The sequence below is a fragment of the Drosophila navojoa genome, chromosome 2 (genome assembly GCF_054131105.1).
Source record: "Drosophila navojoa isolate 15081-1374.11 chromosome 2, UAZ_NAV_1.0, whole genome shotgun sequence".
NCBI classification, from domain to species: domain Eukaryota; kingdom Metazoa; phylum Arthropoda; class Insecta; order Diptera; family Drosophilidae; genus Drosophila; species Drosophila navojoa.
In genome coordinates this window covers 23,562,416-23,586,629 of record NC_142890.1, presented here as the reverse complement: position 1 = coordinate 23,586,629, position 24,214 = coordinate 23,562,416, and the positions used below count along the sequence as shown (strand labels likewise).

Here is a 24,214-nt window from a genome sequence, read left to right as displayed (position 1 = left end):
TGATTGCAGGAACATTATTTGCGCAGCCTCATTATAGAATTTATAATTAAATGCAATTTTTTTACAGCGACTGCAAGTGCAACTACAGCTGTGCAGAGCACTGACCAGTGCAGATGAATGCTGCACACGCACACATACACACACACACACAGACATACATACACATGCATATATACAGTGCGTCCGTCAAATAACCGCAAATGTAATTATTTTTACAAAATGCGCTCGATACGCTCTGTTTGAAATAAACAACGAAAACAAATGATTAGATGCGAAAGCCATGATGATGATGATGATGTTGTTGTTGTTACTGTGGTGGTGCCTTATAAAAATGGCTAAATAACAAGCTACAAATGCACACAGATACACACATATACATACATATGCACAGTGAGTTTGCTTGGACAATGTAACAAACGCGTTTGCTGATAGACGACGCACTGCCCGCCTGAGTGACCATTACAAATGTTCACTTAGCCGGGGCATAGATATGGCCACTAAAAACTCAAACCGTCGCGACTCCTAAAAGAAAGATACTCTACTCAGCGGAAATTCCGCATGGTCTGTCGCTTGCCGTTTGCGATTTTTATACTTTTTTTTTTTTTTTTTCATTTTTGGTGTCGTCGTTGATTATTTCTACAAAAGCCACTAATGGATTTTGATATGCACAACACAGCAGCTCGCACACACACACACACACACACACACACACACACTAAGCACGCATATTTCTATTAAGATGATGCGCCTTGGCCAGTTGGCTGGCAGTCGTCGCTTGCAGTTGCTACTTTTTATGCCAGCCGCGTGGCCAGCGGCTTGCGGCATGTGGCATGCGGCATGCGGCATGCTAGATAAAGTTCTTGCGCTTTTCGTGAAAGTGCAATCGTTAGAATGCGGACTCTCTGGCTTGTGGCTTGTGGGCCAGTGCGGCGGCAGCGCTTGGCGAGGGATGACGCCGCGAGTGAGTGGTACGTTGGCCCGTTTAATTATCAAAGACATTTTTCTCAACGGCCATCATTTTGGGCTTGGTCCGAGCGCTGATAATGCAGCGCAGAGGAGTGGCTCCATGTGGCAGTGGTGGTGGTGGTCGTGCCTTGGGTCCGGCTTGGGTTCGATGTGTTTAAGGCGAGGTCAGGCCAACGGCAGCAGCAGTCGCAGCAGCAGCAGCCGCAGCATTAGCTGATGAGCCCGGCCATATGCCAGACGCCGCCCTGTCAGTGAGTGATCTAATGCGCGATCCAGGAAACGCGCCCAGTCGTCGACTATTTGCCAAAAAGAGCAAATGGATGCCGGCTGAGGGCAGCCGTAAACAAAGCCAGCGGCTGAACTTGCCAGCCCTGGGTTAAGCATTAAATGCCAGCCACAACAGCAATATGGCCAATACAAAGGGCAAGGCAGGGCGTGGGTGCGGGGTGCGGTGTTGCGGGGTGGCAGCGTAACCAACGGCTAAACTAATGGCAGCCGCACTACGCTGCCGTAGCACGGTTCAATGAATTACTTCATTAGTGCAGGCGTGTTCCGTGTGGCATGCGTTGCTCGACGGCCATGTATCTCAAAGATACACGCCAAGGCAGCCAGGCAGCCAGGCTAGCTGCACAGGCACCGTCTGTCTGGCTGTCTGACAGACGCCGCCGCCGCCGCCACCGTTGACTTTGCGACGTTGCAACATTGCGAGTGGCAAGTTCTGCTCAACTCCATTCTATTTTTTTCTCTCTCTCTCTCTCTCTCTCTTCAGCCTGGCCAGCCAGGGCTCACTCACACACAAGTTGGCCGCGTCAACTGTGCGTGGAAATTAGCTACCGCTGCCTCTGCCTCTGCCTCTGCCGCCGCTGCTGCTGCTGCTGCCGACTCCTGTCCTGTTGCGGCCCGTTGGGACGTACGTAGGACCTCTCCAGTCTATCAGCCTTAATTGCGGAAGTTATGAGCATGGAATTTTAATTATTTCACTCGACTGGCTGCTGTCGCACTGCGCGCTGATGCTCTTGCATTGTTAGTTCGTTTACAGTTAGTCGGTGTCAGAGAATGTTTTTCTTTTCTCTCTTCTGGTTTTTGGACTCTTGGCAAACATCCGCCGCGAACCTTTTTGTGTGGCAAGCAGCTGCGGCTTCAACTGTTTGCATTCTTCATTTGTTTGGCTGCGGCGCTGGTGGTGGTGGTGGCGGTGGCGGTGAAGCTGGTGGCGATGGCGGCATCGTCTGCTCGTGTGGCTTAGAAAGTGTCAAGTCAAATGATTGCATTGCAGCTGTACCCAATTTTCTCCATATTTAGTTCTAGGCATTTCACCAAACGTGACACTTTCAAACGTCGTACTCGCCATGACGATTTCCCAAATAACTCGCCTGCAGCACATAGCTTAGCCCAACCACAGCAACAGCAGCAACAGCAGCAGCAGCAGCGGCGGCAGCAGCACTCTGATCCAGTCATGCGGCTGCCTGGTTCTTGGACTTTCTGTGCCAAGCTAATTTGTTATAAGTGCGCGTTGTTTACTTAGTTGTTGTATCTGTCGCAGCAGCAGCAACAGCAGCGACGGCAGCAGCTTGCGTTGGAGTTGCCTTCTAAAGGCCAAGTGGCTCCAACGCATACACAGCCAGCCGTCAATTCTTCAGTCCGTCAGTCTGGCAGTAGACTTCCTTGCTTGTCTTCAAATGCTGGCAAACAAAAGCAGCCAACACAAAACTGGCTAAGAGCAGCCACTGCCCAGCTGATGTCGATGTTGCTGCTGCTTCGGCTGCTGCTGCTGTTGTGAGTGCCTAGCGAGATGGATGGAGACGTCGTTTAAGATTAAGACGACTTCTTTTTACAGCTGCGACGACTGCAACGTTGTTGTACTTGGACTTTGTTGCTGCATTAGTATGTGTGTGTGTGTGTGTGTGTGTGTGTGTGTGCTGTTGTTGCTGCAGAGGTGAGTGATGATGATGAATGTGTTACAACGAAGGTTAACGACTTTCAGCTTTATAAACAACAACGCCAAAGCAGCAGTTGCAACAACAATGCAACTGGCAAACAGCTGATGTGCTGAGGCGAAGACACAGCCAAAGAATCGCTGTTGTTTGTATTAGCCAGGGCCCAGAACAGAACAGAACAGAACAGAACAGAACAGCGCAGGGCAGAAGAAGGCTTTCCAATTGACATGCGTGGCAGCTAATTAAGTCAGCAACTGGCTAATAATAAGTGCAGTCAAGTGGTTTTAGACGCAATTTAAATAAATGCGACAGGCTAACGAACTGGTTAACCAGTTTGCCGTTTGCCGTTTGTCGTTTGGCTGGAGCAAAAGGAGCGTTTTAAATTTCAATTTGTTGTAGAGTCAACGTGTTGTCAATGCCTGAAAATACAGCTGCTGCTGCTGTTGCTGCTGAAAGTTCTGGCAGCAACAGCAAGAGTAACTCTCTCTCTCTCTTTCTCTTACTCTCAATCGCGTCTAACAACTAAATTACACTTGTCTGCATGTTAACAATTTACTCACACACACACACACACACATACATATATACAACCAACTTAGATGCAAGCAATAAATGTAGAAGTGATATCCAACCAAACGAGCAACACTCAACTGCAGTCAGTTAGTCACTTTGGCCAGTCAGTTTGTCTGTTGGCATTGGCTTGGGCCAAGATTGCAATGAGGTTAGCAGCGCAATCTGCTCAAATATAGATAGCTAGTTAGACGCCTGGCACAAACAAACAAACCAAGCAAGCTAGCAACCAGCCTCTGCCCGCTGCCAACATGTGTAGCCATGTTGCAACAGCAACAGCAACAGCAGCAACAGCAACAACAAGACGGTCTGCTTCAGCTTCTGCAGTCGCTTGGCTATTCTAATTGCGCACAAGCTTAGCTGCTTTTAGTTACTTTGTAGACTTTTAGCTGCCATCAAACTGGCGTCGCTCTTGGCCAGTTTATGGCTTTTGCATACAGATGCATTTATATAGCAGCAGCAGCAGCAGCAGCAGCAGCAGCAGCAGCAGCAGCAGCGGCAGATAGATTAACACATGTATAGATACTGCGGACAGCTGTGCTGCTCATTTATGCAATTGGCTAAAACAGCTGTTGCTGTTGTTGTTGTTGCTGTTGTTGCTGCTGCTGCTGCTATAAATTGCCAGCCAATGTGTTGCCCAATAAATGTTCTATTGAATTTTGCAACACCTTGTCTAAAAAAGGTTAACTGACTAACTGTTCTGTCAAAATGTAGCGCCTGCCCACGTTGTATATATATTTATTTTTTAGTTTTGTTTTCAGTTCAGGCCAAGCAACAACAGCAACAACAACAACAGCAACTCTCCTGCATTGCATGTGGCATGAAATTCAGTTGAAAATAATGACACACCCGTTTCAATTTATAGTTGCTGTGCGTCGCACACACACACACACACACACACCGACACACCGACACACACACATGCACACACTAGAGATATACATCTCTCTCGCGCTCTCATACATAGATTTTTCACTTGAAAACAGAATGAAAATTGCTGAACTGTAACCATATGTGGCGACCGTGGCTGCTTTATGGCTATGTCAACTCTATACCCTGTCTATAGAGAGTCGCGCTAGATGTGATGAGCGTGCATTATGTAACTGGGCGCAGAGCTCTGCAGAAGGTCTATGAATTCATTCCATAAAAATCTTATTTAATTATGCTATAAAAAACTGTTACTGTTAATTGATTTCTGCAAATATGTCAATTTATTATTATTTTAATTTTCGTTTTAATTGCTCGTCTAATGTATTTGGAGTTTATTTGAATGGCCATTGGTGCGGCTGTCTATGGTGTTTATCGCTTTCCTATTGGCTTTCATGCCCCACTTTGGATTTAAATCATTTGCCAAACGACCGCCCACAATTTATTTGCCTTGGCGATGTTAAAAAGGTCAATTACAACTTATTGCCAGCTTTTCAAAAGCCCATCAAATGCTGAACGTTGCCGTTACGCTCGCATAGCTACCGCAGCTGTGCGGCATGGGTCTGGCTGGGGCTGGTTCGGTCTGATCGGGTCTATGGACCATGTCCTATGATCGTACAATTTTGATTAGCAGCAAACGACAGGCGACGTCAACAATTTAATTGCACATTTGCATTAGAGTGGAAAGCTGAAATGCGCTCCAAACCAGAGGCTGTCAGGCCCCCTCCTGGGCGGGGGGAGCTACTGCTGCTGCTGCTGCTGCTGCCAGCTCCTGGCAAGCGGTTTCCATTACAATTGCAAAGCGCAGGCCAGGTTTGATTTCTTAATTGTCGCTAAATGCGGGGCTGCCAAACATTGTTTTGTCCTCATCGTCGTCGCCGTCGTCGTCGTCGTCTGGACCGCATTATCGTCGATCATTTTGTTTGCAATGAGTTTTTGTTGTTGCTGCGCTGGGCACACGAAATGAATGTTTGAGCAGCGACACAGCTGTAAAGGAATTGTTGAACGACGATCATGGTGGTAATTTCAGCGAGCACGCTTAATGGAAACCAGAATGGGAAAGGCAACGGGAATGGTAATGGGAATGGGAATGCGAGTGGGAATGGGAATGGGTATCACAGCGCAATTGTCATGTCAGTTGCTGGTGGTTGTTGTTGCTGCTGCTGTTGTTGCTGCTGCTGCTGGTTGGGGTCGTATTTTAATTGCTTCAATTTTAATTTATTTTTATTTTGCTGGCACTCGCGCGTCGCTCGAGCACTTGAGCTAGGCATTTTTGGCATGCTTAGTTGAAATGTTTTCAGTTTATATATGCATCCCTCTCTCTCTCTCTCTCTCTCTCTCTCTCTCTCTCTCTCTCTCTCTCTCTCTTTATACCCTCATGTGATATGGTCTGTAATTGAGCTGAGCTACCTGCATAAGTTGCGTCAGGCCACGCAACAATAGAAGCAGCGGAAAACCTCGCACTGTGTCAGGGGTAACAATTTTATTATTATTATTATTATTATATTTTGTTTTTTAATTTCTCTAGTGTTGATAGATGTCTCGCATGCTCTTTCAGCTCTTTTCTTTGCATAGCGAGCCCATAAATAATGCTTTAATTATGCGCCGCTTAATTTATTTCGATTCGTGCCTAAGCCCTAGTTCGCACCCACTCTGCTCAGCGGCAAACTAATACTTTCACTGCTTAAAACACAAAAATAACTTATATTTGGTAATTTTTGGCTCGGTTAATTTACATTTAAATATAATTTTCGTTGTTGGCTTTTAATATTTTGGGGTTTTTTTTTTTTTTTTTTGTTGTTGTTGGCTGCCGTCAATTTCTAATCTCTTTTGGCTGCCCGTTGACATCAAAACGCAGTTTTCAAAGCATTTTTTTAATCGTCAAACTGTCACATAAACTTTACATTTTATTTGACAAGCGCGCTTGGCATGCACAAAAAAAATAAAAAAAAAAGACAAAAAGTCTCTAAGCAAAATGCGTACAACAAATTTCTTTTCGATAACGTGCACAAAAAAACAACAAACAACAGCAACAACAACACGAGAGCGAGTGTCAACGACTGCTGCTGCGACTGGAAAGCGCAACGCGGCGTATACGCAATGTGACAAGCCGCTCTCGTGGCACATTAGTTGAAATTATGACAATTTTCCCAATACAATAATTCAAATTTATTTTCGGCCGGCCGACAGCTATTGGTTCGTTATTATTAATTCAATTTGCTTTCGATTATCAGCAGCTAAGCCACAGATTTCGATTCCATTCAAATGTTAATGCGCACACGGTGAGCTAATCTCAGTGATTTGTTAGACTTTTGTTTTGCTATTGTAATTACAATAGTTTAAATGTAAATTCAAAGTTATTTATGCAAGTGAAATGCGCTTGAATGGTGAGTTTGATTTATAAATTACAAAAATCAGTTATACAGATTTCGTAAAAGCTTTGACCACATAGAGGATATCTCCATATAGGTTTAATTGCGTTGCCCAAGACAGGAAATGGCGCGCTGCCAACAGCAACAACACAAATCTGGGACTTAGAATGCAAGATAATTTTGGTCGGCGGATATAAGGTGCTATAACTCATGTGGCGGCAACAACAATTTGATATCAAAGAGCTGTGCTTGCCAGCCAGCAGATCGCATAAATTATGAATGCCGTCGATTGCAGTCCATGGCAGAGCTAAATGTAGTATTTATTTATTTTTTCTCTCTCTCTCTTTTTATTTTTTTCTTTTGGTATAGGTGTTAGAACCTTTCGGTGTTTTGGATTTTGGCTTTCAAGAATTTATGGCGCCTTAAACAGACAGATATGCTCGATGCCATTAGTGATTTATTGTGGGACAACAATCGATTGTGTATCCAAAGTTCTCTCTTTCAGTTCCTCTCTCTCTCACTCTATTGTGTCTCTCTCGTTCTTTTTCAGAGTGTTTGGCTAGAGCTTGACATTGAAAACCAAAGCCAAGTGCCGTTGAAAATGGGTTGGCTGTTGTTTGTTTGTTCGTTGCTGTTGTTGCTGTTGTTGTTGCTGTCGCTGCTGTTGATGTTGCCACATTGTTGACTGGCCAAGCGTGTGAATTCTGTTTTCGTTGCAACTTTCAAAGTAAAAAGAGACGCTGCAAATTAAGTCAGGGCTGTAGAATTGCATTACTCATAAAGTCTATATAAAGCTGCTATATTGAATTTCATATCGTGGCGACTGTATTCCATTTCATTCGCGAATGCGCACACAAATGTGGGTGCTCGTATACGATATCATCATCATCGTCGTCGACGTCGTCTCCCCTCTCCAAACATATAAATATATTCCAAATAACAAGAATGATTAATTGTAAATACTTAACGGCTGCAGTCCGTATTCAGGTATGATTCTCAATAATATATGCTGCTATTGGATGACTGAGTGTTTGTTAAATAAATAAATATAAATATTGCTGATAGGTATACAAATACATGCGCAAATAAACACATACGCATGCACATACATATGAATGGAGTTTTTATCTGACGCAAATGGCGATAAGATAAACAACACTCAAAAAATAATCTCCCAAATATACATATATATGTATATATCAAATTTTATATATGTATCGAGTGCCAATTCGTTTGATTGTAAGTTCACTAGAATTTCCATATTCGTGTTTTTATTAAATATGTATTTTGGGTTACATTTCACTTGTTAGTTCTATATTGAATGTCATTGGAATTGAAAAAGTTCATCTCAGTTTGAACCAGCTCGTAATCGCTGTTCACACAAACTGGGCCACAACTCGAGTCGTTCTCAAGGACCTGCCTATTCCACGCCTTGACCACTGCGAGCGCCTGCAAATATGTTTGCATTTCGATGAGCAGTTTATTGTTCTCCATAATCTTTGCCTGATTCAGATTGTATATCATGTGCTCCAAATTCAGCTTAATCAGCAGCTTGCGTGCCAGGTCGACTGCATTCCGCCTGGCCATCGACTGTCCGTCTAGTTTTCTATAGAGCAGTCGCGGACTGATCTGCACCTTGTCAATGCCATTTGGCAGGGTAAGTAATACGCCTCTGTCCACGCCCTGCATAAACACCAAAAGTACTAAAGCAACCGAGTAAGCTGCTCTCATCTCAGTTGCCTCCGTACACAGAGCTGGTTGAACAAGAACTAAACGCGAATCTCACTGATAAGCTGAGCCTAAAGCTCTCGTTATCAAAGTTGACCTGCTGGCCATTCAAATAATATATATTGTATATAAATACCAAATACTATGTATATATATATATATATATATATATATATATATATATATATATATTGTTTATTCACAATAATATATAATATAGAAAATAATATATTAGTTTATTAAATAAATATAAATGGTTTTAGTTAAATTTTATATCTATTTTATATTTTTTATTTAATAATATTATTTTAATTATTTAATAATATGTTATAAGGAATTCTACTTTATAGAGCAGATAAAGCTTTAGACTATAAACGGTTAAAAATATTTATATATTAATATATAACTATATATGTTTGAGCTATGAAGTAGAATTCTTTATTAACTATTATTAGTGTTTAATTATTTATTATTATAAATATATATATATATATTAATAATATATAATAATGAATAATTATATACTAATATTATTTAATACTAAATTCTAAATATATATATATTTGTTAAAGTAATTATCTACCCATTAAATTGTATTTACTATAATTATTTTATCTATTATTATTATTTCCCATTAAATAACTAATTAAAATAATATAAAACATATGCCATTTAGCATGCCATAACAAGTTGTATCGTCTAAAAAAATAACTAAAGTTTAATTTGTGATTATTAGCATTTGATTTCTAATAAAAACCATAAGCCAATCATCAAATTCTTGTGTGGAATGCTATGTTATGTGTTTAATATAATTGTTTATTTGACTTTCAAGTAATTTGTTACTGCTTGCAGCAATACGAAAGTTTCGGCAAGAGATTGTGTGCGAGACTGCTCGACTAGCAAATACTCAGCTTTAAAATATTGAACAATGAAAAGAGTTTTCATTTATTATAAAAAATTGTTAAATGAAAATGATAGTTGTATTCTTGAATTTTATTTAAATTTTACATTGATATATAAGTTAATTTAGCTAGTTAAAAAAAAGTTAACAAAAATATTTCACAGGCACTTTCTTCCTCTTTGCCGTTTTGCTTTCGGTATAAACAAACTAAGAAACTTCCAGCTGTGCGCGTTGATTGCCGTACGACACGATGCGTTTTCAAATACGTACAAAAGCTTGCAACAGAGTAGCTGTAGTTGCCGTTGTTGTTGTTGTTGTTGTTGCACAAATAGCGCATACGCCGCCTGTTCCCTCGCCTAAACAAAAAATAGCAAACATTGTAAACATTATTTGCTTTTATTTTTCGATCTTTTCGAGACGAAGGCGGGTTAGCTGAAAACGAAAAAAAAAAAAAAAAACACCGTCTGAACAATTTACAATTAATTTTCATTGTTGTTTTCGCTGTTGGTTTCATTACAGATTCGTAGCGTTTCATCCATGGATTAAGGTGCATTTCATTTCTACAGCAGGCGTCCAGTTGTGTTTAGGTTTCCGTTCATTTCTTCAGTGCTGTGCGTGCTGCGCCCTGGGCGATTGTCAATCATACGCAACGTGGTACGCTGTACGAAGCCAATCAAGTGAATGATCGGTGAGTTTGCACATAATTCGAATAACATTCGAAGATTTCTAAAAAAAAAAAACTTTAATGCAATGTAAAATGCACAGTAAAATCTGTGAAATTGATTATGGACTGTGGGCAATTACTTATTTGTGTTTGTTGTTGTTGTTGTACGTTATTGCAGCTATAAAATGTTCATTGGCATTTGTTATTGTTGTTGTTGTTTCCTCTTTACGACATTGAGCCTTGAACTGTGTGGGCAATCATTCACACCAGGCTACAAATTAGCTATATGATATGCCTTCCAATTGATAAGTTAAGTCAAATCAGAACCCGATTATTTGCTTGAGCAGGCACTCGTTGAGTATCTATCTCTCTCTCTCTCTCTCGAACTCTCTGTCTCTCGTACTGTGTCTCTGTTATTCTTAACTAAACAATTTTATCTGCGCTTTTGCTTTTTTGACTTCGCTCAACTGCTGTCAATTTGGCTAAAAATAAATTATTACTGCATATAGTATATACACAATATGATATCATGCCGCTTCGTTTTTGCCAATTAAAAAACCAGAAAATATCTCTTAATGTTGTTGTTGTTGCTGCGGCTGTTGCTACTCCTATTGACGTTGTTGTTGTTGCTTTTTGTAAATTATGAGCTACGATAATCACACTACGTGGAACTTTTTCAGAATTGTTTGCCAGCTTGGAGTTTGGTCTAGTAATTAGCTGCTTGAACGTCGCATGCGTAGCTCAAATTTCAAAACTACATGCACTTTGCACAGATACTAAGCACAGAGCTGGAGCTGATGCTGCTGCTGCTGCTGTTGCTGTTGCTGCTGTTGCAGCTGGTTGGGCAGGCAGCGGCTGGGTGTGAAAAGATTTATGTGCCTGGCGAGCACATCTTGCTGCCGTCGCCTTTGCTGCAGTTATCAATGCGTTGGCCCCACAGCAGCCAGCAGCCACAGCAGCCTCCCATCTCCCAAGGCAGCAACTGCAACTGCCAGCCCGCCAGCCAGCCAGCCAGCCAGCCATTCACCCGAACGATTCCAGTTTGCGGCCTCTGCTGTTGGTGGCATCTTGAGACATTTCATTGTATTGGCTTTTATTTATGGTCTGCTCAGCTTTTTATAACTCTTCGATTTATATTGATTTGTAATGCACATAAAAAGGCCAGCGCTTTTATATGCAGTTGACCTTGTCCCTGGCCGTCTGTGTGTGTGTGTGTGTGTGTGTGTGCCCAGGATGGTCGCATACCTGTTGCTGTTTGCTGTTTTGTTGTGCTTGTCACCATGTAAATGATCATAGTTACAAAACACCGAAGGTCAGCAGCCAAACCTTAAGCGAAAACTATGCAAAATGCTGCAGCAGCAGCAGCAGCGGCAGCCGCAGCCGTCGTCGCCGCAGTTTGCAATCTGAAAACCGCTCGACGCGTCGTCTCGCATTACACGCCGCGTCAACAACAAGTGCAGCTGACCATTGTTGTTGTTGTTGTTGTCATGTCTGCAACACGTCAAAAGCGCTGTCGCGGACCGTCCAGGTGCAGGCCATGCCCAGCCGGTGACATAACTCGAACTCAAACTGTGAAATGAGCATTTCTGCCTACCCTAAGAGATGGCAGCCAAACTTTGTCCCCCTCCTCGGCATTATCTGCTCTCAGACAGGGTATACAGCGCATACATGGCTTGCCGCGCACATTATCTTGAGGCCTGCCACCTACAAGTAAGCCAAATGACATACCCCTGACATGCCACAGATAAGTGCCTGGCCCAAAAGGCGGAGAGCGAAACACTTGTGCATGCAAATATTTTACAAATTTTCGTTGTTAGAAAATTGGCAACTGCAACAGCAACAGCAACGAATAGCTGCGCACATGACAATGTGTAAATTTATGACAGTTGTTGTTGTTGTTGCTGTTGTTGGCGTTGTTGCAGCATGTTGCATAAGCTTGCTTTTTGCTTTTGGCTTTTATGCGCACCGCAAATAGCAAAATATTTGCCTTATTAATTAGGCAACGCGGCATGCAATGCAATTGCATGCAATGTTTATCAATAATATTTGCTCAAGCTATGCATATTCAATATAATATTTGGCAATGCGGCTTTTAAGGGCCGCACACGATTAAAGCCTTTTGTGCACTTAGCCAAATGTCAACAGACGCAGACAAAGAGATCAGAGGCAAAACACGTGCGTAATGCATTCAGTATGATTAATGGAAAAGATGCGGAAGCCGATCAACTGTCAACTGTGTGGTGGTGCGTTTGCTGGACGGATGATAAGTGTGTTTTGTTATGGTTATATGCGTCGATGATTGTTTGTTTGCTCGGCGGTTGCGTAAATGCCAGCGGCGAAAGGCCAATAACCGTTCGCACAGCGAACTGGTTCCGGCACCAGGAAATGTCTAACTAGTTCAACGATTGCAAAAGCCAGATCTCGAGAACGAGAAATTGCCTGGAAAATCTATCAGCTGTTTGATGTTGTTGCCAGTAAATTCAATTTCAATTAAAATTCTCTCTCTGTGTGTGTGTGTGGGTGAGATCAACACAGGCACACACACACATGCACAACAAATATGGGTCAGAGTTAGTTATTAGCGTTTCAGTTGATGCCATGACCATGCACTTTCCGGGAATTTTTCATTGAAAATTTAGGCAAAGGCCGCGCCGTTCGCCTGATTAAAGGCGCTTTGCCTTAATGCCGAGGCTTTCACCGGCATGTGGGTCACCTTTCGCCAGAGACTATACCCATTCTGACGGCAGCAACAGCGGCAACAGCTCACAGATCTAAGACATAAGAACGCTGCTCCTAATGAACTTGTTCTCGCTGCCAATGGGTAGCAAAGTAACCGAAACTTGTTGTCTGGTGTAGGTGTATTGACCCTCAGTCAAAGACTTTTGTTGTTTCGAAATATGTAAATTTTGTCTGACTTTAGAATTCCCATTTCAATTAACTCGATTCGGCGTTTTTTTTTTGGGGTTGTGAAGCCGCTGCTAAGCTCAATCAATTCAAATTTAAATACATTAATCAATTCCCACGGCAAAAAATTTATTTTGGTTTTTCCTTTCTTGTACGCAGTAAGCCAAATTCGAAAAACAAAAAATAAAATAAGCAAAATAAAACAAAAACCAACTAACAAAGCAACGTGAATAGAAAAGAGCGACAATTTAATTATAACAACAAACAGCAGCAGCAACAACAACAACAACAACAACGACGACGACTACACGAGGGAATCTGAAATTGATATCGTGACTTTGTGTAATTTGTAATTTACGATGAGATCACTTCCTCCAACAATGTATCAACATGGACTCGGTCAGCCAGCCAGCCAATCTTTCGTAGCATTCTCTCTCTCTCTCTCTCTCGTTTCTATTTGCCTTCCTTACCATGAGCTCGCCCCAAAACAAACGCCAATTCGTCACCCGAGCAGAGCGGATGCGGCGGCTGTATCTGCATCTGTATCTAGTTCTATGGCTGTGTGACAAGATAAGCCGCAAAGTCGTCGGCTCTGGCAGCGCATTGCCAGATTCAAAGTCCGAGATCAGTTTCTGTTTTTGGCTTGTGCCCATTCAGAGTGCTGCTGAGTGGCTGACAACAGCGTCCTGCGCATCACCAGCAGCAGCAGTTGCAGCAGGAGCAGCATCAGCAACTTTGTATCGGAGCAAAAAGTTCAAATGGCTCGAGACAAGACACAAATTTGCATTCGTCTTTCGCATTTGCAATCGAAAGAATTGCAGCCGTTGCCATTGGCATTGGCATAGGAGTTGGCTGTGGCCCGCAGAGTCCATGCGTCCATCCATCCATCCATCCGTCTACTCGTCCTCAGGTCTTGTGGCTTTGTTTTGTGTCAGGCTTCTAAAAATGGCATAAATTAGATTTGCCATTCGACTCTTGCAGCTCACTAATAAATTCAGAATGCGCAATTGAAACGAAAGCAGCAGGCTCGCTCGTATAAAATGTTAATCAAATGATTCTCTTCTGATTAGCCATGCATTTAAATCTCGACATGGAGCTGGCTCATGATCTTGCCCGGCTCGAATCTCAATCTCGCCATCAAACTAATTTTGTGAGGGTCGCTCATATATGTATGTATGTATATGGCCAATTATTTCGACAGAGTAGAACTTGGAGATGAATGTTAATTAAAACAAATAAAAGAAATAAAATAATAAAGCGCGAGGTATACGAATCTTCAAAGACTATTGTAAACAAAATAGTGAATGCTTTTTATTAGGCATATAAGTACATAGAGGTCAGCTCCTGTTATTTATTTTATAATAATATATATTTTTATAAATATTAAAATAAATTTAAATAAATAAAAAAACATTTTAAAAATAATAAATAAATATATAATAATAATAAATAATATTGAATCCAAAAAAAATTAAATAAAATAAGAATACATATATTTGTATTATTTAGTATAATATAAATTTGTTATACATGTTATTAATATGAAATATTACTAAATAAATATATATTATATTTAATCACAAAGAAATTTGAAGATTAAAATTACATTTTCATATTTCATATTTATTTAAAATTTTTAATGGGAAAATAAAAAGCAGATGGAAACAGGGTAGACCCCATAAATGATACGCATACTTAAATAGATATCGTTCGGTCTAGCGCACTATCGCGTCTATCTCAGAACCAGAGCCGCGCTCAGGGTATCTCTCAGTTGTTTAGCCCCGACAATTCCATTCTCTTAGTTAAGTATAATTATACATATTTTTTCGCACATCTTCAAATTGTTCAGCTGTCATATTCTCATTTTCATTCTAGACCTGCTTTGATTAAAATTCAAGGCAATTTTAATCTAGAGCTCTGCGCTGACCCATTTGCCTTTAGGGGTTTTAGCTTGAAATTCGCCCCAGTCCTTGACCTTAGCATTAATTGTGATAGCCTAACTCACGTACGCCTTTTATGGCTACCGCTCTTAAAATCTATTATTATATTGTTAAAGTGAGCTCATTAAGTTGTAAGAAGCACAAGGCGGTCGTCTTTCATCTTAGTTTCAGCTAAGTTTTTTTTTTCTGTCTTAGTTTTTGGTTGAACTCATCAAAGTTGAGCAATGGCTGAAATCGTTTATCGTTTCTCGTTTCTGTTGCCGTTGTTGTTGCTGTCTATTTCTCTATCTCTATTTTTGGCAAGCAACACCAAAAGAAAACAAGTTGTTTAATTAGCTGTAGGCCCACGCGCAAGATTCTCGACTCGAGATTCTCGGATAATGTTGCACTATCAAATGATTGCCTGCTGCGAGCAGCTAGAGATATGCTGCACTGTGGAGCTTATATCGAACTGTGTGTGTGTGTGTGTGTGTGTGTGTGTGTGACAGATTTAAAAGTGTCAGCAGCATATTAAAATGCATGCTGTTGGCCAGGATTGAGACTGGGCGCTGTCCGAGCAGGCGGATCGGCCTACGTTCTGGCTATTGATTTGTCACTAGATGACACTGGCTAGGCTGGGCCGGGCTGGGCCGGGCTGGGCTGGGTTGGCTGGCAGCCGCTTTAGGCGGCACACATAAACAGCCTCTGACAGACGCCAAAGCTGCTTTACATGTGCAGCGAAGCGTGTGGGCAATCGCCTGACAGCTGGACAGGCCCCCAGTTATAGCTACAGCTACAGCTACAGCTTCGGGTCTATAGATTCAGCTGACAATCTCTTGCATTCTGAAATGTCGCGCGTAGGTCGCTAAGCAGATTTGCTGTGATGCTCCCCACGGCTGCTCTCTGTGAGAAAAAGACCTGTTTTAATTATACAATCGATGGCCAATTAAACTCTGGGTGGCCCACTGACCAGGCATCGTCTCTGCCTGATTGTCAGAGTCAGCCTCATAAAAAGTTCGTCATAAAAATTCAATTGAGAATCGAGAGAGCGAGCGAGAGAGAGAGAGAGAGAGAGGGAGACTCTAGAGAGCGGCTGTCAGACTCGCTTTTCATATGTGCCGCGGGTGCAACGCAGCCTCGGCGATTGCATAATTTCAGTTGAAGTAATCAAAAACACACACACACATAAAGACTTTCAAAAAAACACGCAGAGGCACAACAACAGAGTTAATTTCAGTAAAGGCAAACAAACCCAAAGCATCGACGACGCAATGAGGCTCGGGCTTGGCTGTGTGGTCCAGACTCTAGCCAAGCCCAGGCTCTTGTTGTTGTTTCCACTGCTGCTGCTGCTGCGGCTGCTGCGGGCGACGTCACTTTGCGTGCACTCGCCGTCTGTGGCTGTGTCTGAGTTTGGGCTTGCAACTTGCAACACAGAGCGAGAGAGAGAGAGAGAGAAATAACCTAAAATTACCGCCGCCAATTTAATAGTCACACTTGCCACAGCAGAGCGCCTCAGTCGCAGTCGCAGTCGAAGTCACCGTCGCAGTTGCAGTCTCTGCCTCCAACTCAGTCGCTGCCATAGTTTGAAATTACAAAGTCTTGCCACAACAACAACAACAACAGCAACAGCAACTCACATGCCCCGCCTGTTTGGCGTCGGCGTGTGAGGGCATTAAATACTTCTTAGAAATGTTCAGATATATTTGTTGCTGTTGTTGTTGTTGTTGTTGTTGTTATGCGCGTATTTCTAACAAAGTTTGCTCGGCGTCTGTCTCAGCTGATGGTGGGTGGGAGTCTGCGTCGCGGGGTCATGCCCATTGCTGCCTCACGGTGCTGTGTTGTATGCCTTGAATAATTTTGTTTAGTTGCCGTAATAGTTCTTTGGAAAATGTGCAGCCTCATCGTAATGATGTTGGTAAATACTCCACGCGACTCGACTCGAGTGGGTTGGCTGGCTGGCTGGCTGGCAGGCGGCGGCAGCCCAAAAGGTTTTGGAGCAGGCGCTAATGGCCTTTTAAAGCTGGCTGCGACTTCAAGGTTGCCTCAAGGGTTGAATGCGCCAAGGTTGAGCATGTGCAGATGCCGTCAGAGCGCAAAAGGTCGCAAAGGTTGCAGCTAATAGTCGAATCGAATATCTATTTCAGGGCAGCTGCATGCTCAGATTACCAAGCCGAAGCGGCTAAGTAATTGAGACGTTTCTAGGCGTGTACCCACCCAATGGCTCTAATGGCGTTTGGTCTTGGGCAAACGCTGCCAAATTATATTTTCAACAGCGATCGATCAAACTTGCCGGCGCAGATGCAGGCCAAATGAAGGAAGGGTATCGTATGTCAAGCAATGCATTCGCAACTGAAAGAGAGACGGGGGGAGAGAGAGAGAGAGAGAGAGAGAGACAGGCAAGCCGGTTAGATAAACAGAGGGACAAACAAATAAACAAACAAACGGGCTAACCGTCACACAGTGAGCGCCATATGTGCGCGTACACACATCTTGGGCTTCGTACATAAATGCATGTGCACATATGCATATGTGTGTGTGTGTGTGTGTGCGTTAGTGTGGCATGTTGGAGGCAAACATAAAACTACCGTTTGATCGATCGTTTTGATTAAAAATGCAACACATTTCTATATGATCTGTCACAGACAGCAGACAACAGACAACGGACAGCGGACAACGGACGGCGAACGGCGGATAGCAGGCTGCGGCTGCGGCTGCGGCTGCGGCTGCGGTCGGAGACAAGCGAAATGTTTGTTAAAGTGAAATTAACGTCGCCAGCTAACAGCCTACCAATCAACAATGCCAGCACACTGTCCAACACAGTGTGAGTGCGTATCTATATCTCGATGGCTCAAGCTGCAGTTGCTGTTGCTGTATCTGTATCTGCAACAGCTTCTATGGCGCAACACACGCATCATCTCTATGTCTGTGTGTGTGTGTGTGTGTCTCTCTCTCTCACTCTCTCTCTGTGCAGACAGGCAGCAGCCTTTCATTGGCATGCTGTTGTCGCCATGTTGCAGAGCTGCAACTCTTGCCGCATTTTCCGCATGATTGTTGTCTGCGCTTCCTCAAGATACACATATACATACATATAAATCTGTGTGTATGTATGTGAGCCAGCTCATCTGGTTTACAGTTTTGTTTTACAATTAATGAAATTCGATCGATTTATTAACTGTGTGTGTATTTTGCATTGCCAGCCCCTCAACTGCCCCCGCCCCTCGCCCCCAATCGAGCATTGACGAAGCATCGTTCATTTGAGTTTGGGACTATGTATGTATGTATATAAATGTATTTATATTTTGTTGCTGCCTGCATTTGGCTGTCCATTAACCTTCATTAGGCTTGGGCTATGAATTGTCAGTGTTGTTGTTGTTGTTGTTGTTGTTGCACTCGCTGTGTGTTGACAATTTCGATCGGCTGTTCGATTTCACAATTGAACTTTATTTATTTGTTCGCCTTAATGAACTGTGTGAAACAAATTCGTTGCGAGCTGTGCTATGTTTTGTCCACACCCACCCACCACTATAACAGCTGACCCCCCTCCCTCTGCTCCACCTCTCGCATTGGCCAGCCACTTGATCAGGCTAACACTGCAGCAGTCTCTCTCTCTCTCTCGCTCACTCTCTCTTTGTTTAGCTGCTGTTGCACTGGCCACTCGCTGGCGCATTTTTTGTGCAGCTCAAATTGTTATTGCACAATTTTCGTTTTTGGGAAATTCATTGCAATCGCCTGTTCGGCTGCGGGTTGTGGCTTGGCTTGAAGTAAACGTCGACAACAAAATGCGCCTAATTGTCGCTGACAGTTGTCGCGCATAACACTTTGTTTTTGGCTAATTTTACGACGCCTCTGGCGCGTTCAATAAATTTCGTATTTGCTTGCTTTAATGCGCTTACTCCTCGTGTATATAAAATGCGTTGATATATGCATGTGTGTATATGCCAGGCTCAAAGCCAAAAGCCAAAAGCCATTCAAGTTCAGCGCAAGGCCTCCTGCCAATGGCACTGCGCACGTGTCCGCTGCACCTTTATGGCGGCAGTTGAGTCATGGCACAGTTTGTTGCCCCCTTTATGGCAGCATCAGCAGCCGTTTGGCTACTGGGAATTATCATCGACACATTAGCATCGCTGCCGCGCTCTCTCTCTCTCCCTCTCTCTCTCACTCTCTCGTTCTCTTTCTCCCACATTCACATTGAAGCAGTCAGCGTGCAACCGTTAAAATTGCATGCCTTGGCATTGGCCATTATCAAACTGAGGCATCCATCTAGATGGCAACACAATTGCAAATTGCAATTGCCCGGCCAATTACCAAGGGGGAAAATAGAGCAAAGTAGTCGAACTTCAGACTGGGAAACTAGTTTCGGCCAGCAGAACAGAATCCATCTATCTATGGCCTTAAGAGAGTAACCGGCCAAGCGGCTGCCCAGCTGCCCAATGATTATGCAATTTACATGATGGTCATCTACTGCTCTCTCTCTCTCTCTCCCTCTCTCTCTTTGGCCTCAGGGACAACGTAGAACTTTTCCATTGCCATACTACTTGTGTATAAATCATTTTCCATTGCTGCCCAAATTAGATACTAAATAATCATAAATAACTGGGTTAATTTGTAACGCTTGCGCGCATGCGTAATGAACCGTTCAACCCGATTAGCCAACTGGCCCGGGCGACAAAGAACTACAGCAGGAGGCGGTGGCCTCTTCTGGGTCTGCGCTGTGTGACGATAAGTAGTCTTCAATTTCCCAACGAAGCGTACCGAAAAGAAACTCTTGGAAAATGTTAATGAAAACGAAAATCAATTAACGCCGTCATATCAGTGGAGCAAAAGGCCTCAAAGCGACTCGCGATCTCTGCGGGCCCCGTCAAGTTCAAAGTTATAAATGTGCCCCAGCTCGTGCAGAGTTTATTTAATATTGTTTGACTCTGTTTTTTCTTCTTTTTTCTCCATTTTTTTCGTATTTGCTGACAGCATACAAAATCAGTTCACAAATCGTGTGCCATGGTATTTTTTTTTCCGATTTATTTGTATGTATTTTTGGTTTCTTTGTCGTATTTCCTGTGCTGCATTTGAAAGTCAACACACTGAGAGAATTATTCTGCGGACTGGGATCAATTACCTTTCAAAACCAATTTGCATTTGAAATGCATAACAAAATCGTGTGCACACAATATTTTGGCAGTCGCACGCTGTGCCGCCGTCTGTGGCAGAAGTATTGTTAGAGCAAGACCCAGTCGGAGTCTCAGCTGATTGGCAGGCTTTCAAATTTGCCATGCAGGTGGCTCCAGCAACTGTGGCACCCACACAATTGGCTTATCTACCTGGCAGTTGCTCATTATTGCAACAGTTGCTGTTGCTGCCTTTGCCTCTTTCTCTCGTCTGCAACTAGAGGTGTGTCAGTAGTTGCAACTGCTGCTGCTGCTCCTGCTGCTGATTCAATCACGTGGCGCTGATCAATAAGTTGCAGGCACGCAAGCAACTTTTCTATTCCCCTCTCTGACCCCCTCTTCCCCTCTCACTCACGCTAAAATAAATATGGGTTAATGCTCAGGCCACAATCATTTGTTTTCATTGTTGATTGTATTTATACTTGTTGTGTTTGCGTTTGTTTACGATGATGCTCGACGCTGGCTGGTTATTAACAGTTGCTTTACTCTTACTTTTGATTAGGCCATGAGTTGGCGTTATTCGCAGCGCTGGCGGATTAATTCTTGAAAAGTAAATCTGATGATGATTTGTCAACTGTTTGGCCAAACGCCTCAAGTGCCGCACCGAAATATTTTTCTGGGTTACAATAACACTGGGAAAACGAAGCAGCTTTCATTTTCTGTGAGACAAACTGAACACATTGTGCAACGGATATATTCATTTATATATATATAGTGTAGCTATATGGCATATGTATTTCTCAATGCCTAATTGAATTCTTGCATGCCATGCGGCCGCATGTGTCACCCCGTTGCATGCATTTGCCTAGGCAGCGCAATTACAGCAAATTAACAGTGGCAGCTGTCAGTCCGTCGAGTCCATCACTTTCGTTGCAATGTAAATTATGACAGGCCGTCCATAATTAATCAAAGCGCTAGGGCCGCCTCTACCTCAACTCGCCTCTACCGGCTGCTGTTTAGTCTCAATTAACACACGCAAATTGTTATCCGGAGCTGCTGGCCATTGACCATCGCACCATCGCACCACCGCACCACCGAGCTGTGAAATATGCGCGGCATTTGAAAGTAAAAACAGTTCAGCACCTACTGGAATTTGTTATACTTGCAGTTGGTATAACGAACACTCGGTCCGGCGGCCTTTTGTTGTTGCTCAACCAGTTTAGAAATTCTACAGCTTTAAGTGACTAGCGGACAGACTGAGAAGCGAACTGTCTGTCTGTCTGCCTGTCCGAGTGTGCTAGAGTCCGGTGGCCATGGCGAAACCTGATGTGCTACGTGTAGCGATTTGTATTTCAAATGACGTCTGGTTCCGTTGACTGAGCCAATGTCATCTGATTGAATTGCTAAAACTTGAGCTAGCTAGCTGCTCTGCAAGCTGGATGATACATTCGGCAATCATCTCTGGCCAGCTGCTGTTCCGTATACATACATACATCATTGCCTAAATGCATAACCAATCAGCCTGGCCTGGCCAATCATCAACAGACACTGTCCAGCATGCGTTGCATACTGATTTCGCGAGTCGTTGTACTAGACAACACCTACCAAGATTTATAGCCAACTGCTTATCAATAGTTTATTGCCGTCGATTTTCAGATTTCTAGCGAAGCTCGTCAAGAAATGTCGTAGAATCTCACAAATACCAAATAATCATATATCTAAATGTTGGGCTATTCACTTTTAACCAACAAAACTTTACCTTTCTCTTTGCAGCTTTGGATAGCTCTCGATAGATTTGCATGAAAATTGCAGCCAAAAAAGGTAAGCACAAATGATTTCATTGCTTAGCAGAGTTTAATACGAAATGAAACAAGATGAACAAATATGCCAAATGAAATCAATAAATATTTGCCAGATGCCAGATGCCAAAGGCCTGATGTCAAAACGTAGCTATTCGCATTTTGACACCAAAAAAAAAACAAACAAATTAAATATATACATATGAATATCTATATATTATTTTACAATTTTACATAGAGTCAAGACGGCAGCAGCAGCAGATGACAAGCAACACAGAGCAACAACAACGTGCTGTGAGGCAGACAGAAATCATTTATGTTAATCAACACATGTTTTCGAAGTCATTGGCCAGGCCGAGACCGCGGACCAGAGGCGCGATAGACCTGGCTAATGTAATGTGTCTGACGCTCTGGAGTGTCTCGTTTTGTTATTTGTTTTCTTTCAATACATATATACATATATATATGTATGCATATATAAAAATGCCCAAAAAACCGAAACGAAATAAATATATACAAGAAACGTGTTTCGCATCTGTGTGTGTGTGTGTGTGTCGCACAACAAAATCAAATTCAAATTGTGCTCCGTTGAAATTTGCGCTAATGTTGCCATTTGTGTTGTTGTTGTTGCTCTTGTTGTTGCTGCTGCTTCTGTTGCTGTTGCTGTTGCTGCTAGCAACATTGATGGGCCAGTTTGTTGCTGTTCGTGTCGTCGGCTGCCGCTGCTGCTGCTGCTGCTGCTTCTATTGAAGGTGTAGACACGGGAGTTATTTTGGTGTGCCGGCGACTTTATATGGCCGCCCCATGCCATATACAAGATTTCTGCGTGCCTTGCGTTGTCGCGCCGCGGGTTTTCTAATTCTTATGCAAATATGCAGTGCCAATGCCGACGACAGTTGCTGTTGCTGTGGCTTCTGTTGCTGTTGCTGTTGTTGTTGCTCTCCAACTGTTTGCTAAACACGCTACGATATGTGCACATAAATGCTGTCTCCCTCTCGCTCTCCCCCTTTGCTTATCTCTTTCGCTCTATCTTCAGGCATTGCACATCAGTGCGGATTCTTGCGAAATTTGCTGTGACTCAAAATCGTCAAAACTCGACAAACACATTTCAAAATCGAATTCGCATTAATTTCTAAACGAGTTAAGCGTAAAAGGTGAAAACAACTTTTTTTTTATTTGTATTTTTGTTTTTGTGCACGCTCAACTCTCGAAACGAGCAACAGCAACAGCAACAGCCAGAGAACAACAACCAACGACAACAAGAGCCATAACAACAATGATAACTAACGCTTTTAAATAACCATAAATGACAGCGCAGATAAAGGCGGCCCATAAAGTGCCAACTGACTCGCCATGTGACGTGAATTTGCGGCGCTTCTGTCACCGGCGCAGATCAGAACCAGCTCTGGCTGTTCCAGCGAGCAGCACAACTGTAAAAGCAAACAGCGAAATGCTTCATGAAATTACGCATACGCCCCGTGATGTGATTCTGTTGGTCTTTGGCTTTTTGCTTATGCCCTGCTATGACTCATAAACAATGACTTGATATATGGGCAAAACCAATGCAGTTTATTGGCAATATTTTGCTGCTGCTGTTGTTGTTGTTATTTCCTTTTGAAATAATTCAAATATTTAAGCAGTGAATTTGATTAGCAGTGGAAAATTTGATTAGTTTTCTATGGGAGATTAGAAAAGGCCAAGAGTGCAAGATTTGTATCTGTATACAATTTCTTTCATATAGAATATAGTTCTTATCTGCCTTCTAGAGAAATTAGTGAGTCAGAAAGCGTGTCGGAGCGAGAGAGAGAGAGAGAGAGAGAGAGAGAGAGAGAGAGAGGCAGAGAGTGAGAGAGTCAAACGCGATGTTTTAGAAATGCTTATCAATCATTGAAATTGAGTCTGCTTGTTTTATTAAGATCTTTAATATAAAATAGAAAAGATTGGCAAAAGCAATAAATTGTAAATTATAATTTTTTTTTTTAATTAATTTTGTATAAAATATCTTAGTTTAGTTTATCTATCAATTGCAAATAATTAATAAGCTTCATTTATTTCCTTGTAAAAAAAAGTTATTCCCACCTCAATTTTTGAAACAAATATCTTCCAGCATTGAGGAATACATTATATAGTTCAATTAAATAGTCTTTTTAGACACATTTCGTGTTTCGAATTTATTTATCACAATTATTACCGAATTGCTTTAAACTGTCTTTATGCTCATAACTGAACTGGCTGAATATGATAAATGTTTTAAATATAGACAATTATTTTTTAGAAGTATTAGGAAAATTTAAGATAATTTTATATGTATTATAATTAATTTTATTTTTTTAAAATTTTTTTAATTTAATTTAAAAAATTTTAATTTAATTTAATTTTTAATTTTTTTTTTTTTCTTTTTGCAAATTGATTAAATATGGGCCTA

General features: G+C 42.3%; 1 long non-coding RNA gene across 4 annotated transcripts in view; it reads left to right on the top strand.

Annotated features, from left to right (window-relative positions):
* The window catches only part of LOC108659860 (uncharacterized), a 49,564-nt gene that overhangs the window by 13,054 nt on the left and 12,296 nt on the right, over positions 1-24,214 (top strand). The window contains exons 2-4 of one of the 4 annotated variants that reach the window (XR_016196160.1): positions 9,921-10,093; positions 21,774-21,811; positions 22,035-22,312. This is a non-coding gene — a long non-coding RNA (uncharacterized LOC108659860). Of the gene's footprint in view, positions 1-9,920; positions 10,094-21,773; positions 21,812-21,905; positions 21,931-22,027; positions 22,313-24,214 lie in introns of those variants that run through there. The other 3 variants (XR_016196162.1, XR_016196161.1, XR_003980228.2) reach the window with 3 other exon arrangements.